This window comes from Myripristis murdjan, chromosome 1 (assembly GCF_902150065.1).
Source record: "Myripristis murdjan chromosome 1, fMyrMur1.1, whole genome shotgun sequence".
Classification (NCBI taxonomy): Eukaryota; Metazoa; Chordata; class Actinopteri; order Holocentriformes; family Holocentridae; genus Myripristis; species Myripristis murdjan.
Genome location: NC_043980.1, coordinates 41,096,387 through 41,100,426, shown reverse-complemented (window position 1 = coordinate 41,100,426; position 4,040 = coordinate 41,096,387).

The window sequence follows — 4,040 nt, the reverse complement described above, 5'->3', positions numbered from 1 at the left end:
ACATGTATAGTGAAAATAACCTTTTTGTGTCTCTTGATTTCTTTCAAAACCAAATCAGCAAGAAATCACTGGAAATCTAGCAAGAAAATAAATAGTAAAGTAAATTAAAAATGACCAAAACCAAGAAAATGGCCACAAAATTTGCCCAAAAAACAAAACTACCAGAAATAAGGAAAACATTATCTGAAAAAAAAAAAAAAAAAAAAAAAAAGAATTTAAATGTCAGATTTGTGGATCAATATGAGATTTCTTGAGGTGGCGTTCAGATGCCTTTCACAAACATTTAAACTATTCCTCATTTTGCTGAAGACCCCCTGAAAGCCCTCCAGGACCCCTGGGCACCTTCCCAGTTGAAGCTGTTGTTTTGTGGTAGTGGTTGTAATAGTAGTCATAATAACTTGTTTTGGTCCTTCTTTATGCTATAATTTTACAAATCATACACAGGAAACCAGCACTCTGGAGCATGGGTGTGCACAACACTTTTTTTTTTTTTTTTTTTTTTTTAATTATTAAAGCATGATAAGAGGAAGCTGTTTCACCTCTGTCCACTCCTAACATAAATGCACAGATTCCTCTACTAAACCAGTAACCAGCCCAATATATGACTTTGGTGAAAAAGATCTGCTAATTTATGAAACCTGAAATACAAATCAATACATTAGCAACAATATAAACAACAATTTTTTATGAGAAATTCAGTGGCCCAAGATTTGGTAGCTGGCGGCCATGACTTCCCTAAGCTACAACACACAACCTGTCCCCCACGACCCACAATTTAACAAAAAGAACGCACATAGAAATAACTCATTAAATAAAGTCATTGCATCAAAAGGAACAACAGTTATAAGCAATATTTTAGTAACTGAAAAGGTGTAAGTTGAATATATTATACCTGCTCTTCTTCTATTCCATTATCTGTGTTCATAACTCATTTTTAATTTAAACAGAAAAATAAAGGTGTCAACTGGATTGGAAAATGTTTTGTCATAGTAGAACCTTTTCTGGTTCCACAAAGAACCTTTCAGATCACGAACCATTTCTTTAAATGGTTTGAAGGTGCTTCCGTTGGATCATTTCAAGAAATGGTTCTTTAATAAACTGTGATCTGCACGGTATTGCAAGGTATTGAAAATAATTCTTGGTGGAGCCAATTGGTTCAGTGTAGAACCCTGTTCAACATTTATTTCAAATTTTTATTTTTCTATGTGTAATATACATTTTTAACTCCTTGTCACATGTATTCCACAAGTTAAATGCTAAAACAGATCAATTTTTTTTTATTTGCCCATTTACATATGGATACAGTCAGAAAGCTGTTTTTGTGATTAACAACTTTTTTTCACATTTCAGTCTCAACAAGCACCATTTTCAAGCATTTGGAAACAAACCCAAGGAACTTATAGATTAACTAAGTCTTCTGTATCAACAAATAAAAACTCTGAGAGAGAGAAAAGAGAGAGAGAGCACTATGTGTGTAGATATTGCTGGAGGTATATATTTACTGTCAATGGTGACAGTTATTTATAGCCAGCATAACCGGTTTCCACTGTAAGTGGGAAAAAAGCAAAATTCTTAAAAATGACAACAAAATGTGTGCGTATTTGACATGGAAACAGAAAGGGATGTTAATATGAGGATTGCATTTTGCATCGGATTTGGGAACTAATCAGGTACAGGAGATTTTTTTTTAGTGAAAGGTCAAATTTGGATTGAGAGTTAACCAGGATATTACTGAACTTACCCAAAGTGAAATGACTTTATTTTTTGTCAGTAGTTTCAGACTTAACAAAGAATAATCTGTGGGATTTCAGGACTACATGTGGCTGAAGAGGTTGTTCTAGCATGTACTTGATTGAATTGCACTTTAGGCTGATATGAGGCTATTTGATTTGTTAAGTTTAAGAAATGAGTCCCATTTTTCTCACAAGGCAGCTTCTATTTATGGTTATGACAATGTGTGACTTGTTACACAACATTATTATTATTGATCTTTATCACTTTAATATATCAAATATTATCATAAGAGCCATTTACTTTGTGCATGTATAATTTGGATCCAGTTTATTACATTGTGAGCTGAAAGGTAGCACTGTGTCAAATCAAGTAATTTTTTTTATTTGTATAGTTCAATATCACAAATTACAAATTTGCCTCAAGGGGCTTTACAGCAACACAACATTCTCTGTTCTTAGACCCTCATATCGAATGAGTAACAACTCTCTAAAAAAAACCTTTAACAGGAAAAGTATAGGTAGAAACATCAGGAGAGCAACAGAGGAGGGATTCCTCTCCAACAAATGACATAATACAACACTGAAACAGGATAACTAACTTATGTGTAGTCTGTCCTCATGACAGGAGGAAAGACTACACATGCACTCTGGAGACTCACATCATACAATTCATACACACATGGGAGAAAAGACAAGAAGGCTATCAGACATGGAAAATGCCAAGCTGCATTCAGGTGCATCCTGAAAACAGCCTGGGATCTGAGCCACACGACCACCATCACCATGGAGACCTGGATGGAGGACAGACTACACAGGCACACAGGGGAGACTCACAGCAAACCATTCACACACACGGGAGAGAGACAAGACAGACGTTTGTCACATATCGGAGAGAGAGAAACATATAAGATATTTGGATCTCTATAATCTATAATCCCGTTGGCAGGTGAGTGTTTGGGTTAATTCATCAGGACTGAAAACCAGCCAGCAATACAAGGTGATGAATTACACATCATATAGACTACTGATTGAGAAATCCCTAACCACTGATGATGGTTCAGAAACATTTCACCTTTTCCAGCGTCTGGAACTCTGAACAGGCTTATGTCATTGTGTGTTGTTTTGTGCAGCGCCCCCTCCCTTTATTTTCCATTTGTACAAGTACACAAGCACATGTACACTGGAATGCTGGCATGCTTCCCTTAACCAAGTTTTAAAAAGGTTAAACAGACAAAAACAAATGAAAGTGAATGTTGGGCGGAGTGGGTGGCGTTGTCTGATACGTGTGGTGCAAGGCATTATAGTTATTTGAGCATTTACGATTTGCGACCCTAAAACCTGGAAGTAGGACCAAGACCTTACATATTAATAAAATATTTTTTTTTTGTAAAATCATGAAAACTAAACTTGTTGTGAGAAGCCATAGCGTTACCATATTAGATATAACTAACAAACAAAAAACATATATGACAGACATGTAAATAATAAAAGTCTCCTGTGCTACATTGAAATGCCAGCTGTTTCCCCAACCATAATATCCTTTATCCAGGGCTAGGTTCAAAACACATTTGGCCCTAATGACACCACTGAGCTTACCACTGCTGCCACAGTACACTCCTGATCAAAATTTTAAGACCAGTTGAGAAATTGCAAGAATTTACATTTTGCACTGTTGGATCTTAAAAAGGTTCTAAGTAGAGCTTCAAAATGCGAAAAGAAGAAATGGGAGTGAGACAAAAAAAATAAATAAATAAAAAAAAATGAGTAAGCAGTTTATTGCAAACAACCATTACAACTGAAATAGGCTGTTCATCAGCTGATCAAAAGTTTAAGACCATATCCTTTGTCAGGCGGGCATTGTGAACTGCAGCGTTGTCCTGTTGAAAAACCCAGTCATGACCAATCAGACGATGGCCTTCAGTCATGAGGGATGCCCCCTGCAACATCTCCACATAGCCAGCTGCCGTTTGACGCCTCTGCACAACCTGAAGCTCCATTGTTCCATTGAAGGAAAAAGCCCCCCAGATCATGATGGCGCCCCCTCCACTGTGCCATGTAGAAAACATCTCAGGTGGGATCTCCTTGTCAAGCCAGTAACGTTGGACGCCATCAGGACCGTCAAGGTTACATGTTTTCTCATCAGAGAATAAAACTTTCTTCCACCTTTCAATGTCCCATGTTTGGTGCTCTTGTGCAAACTCCAAACGGGCAATTTTGTGCCGTTGAAGGAGACGAGGCCTTTGAAGACGTTTTTTGTTCTTAAAACCCTTCTCTCGCAAATGCCATCTGGTGGTTATGGGACTGCAG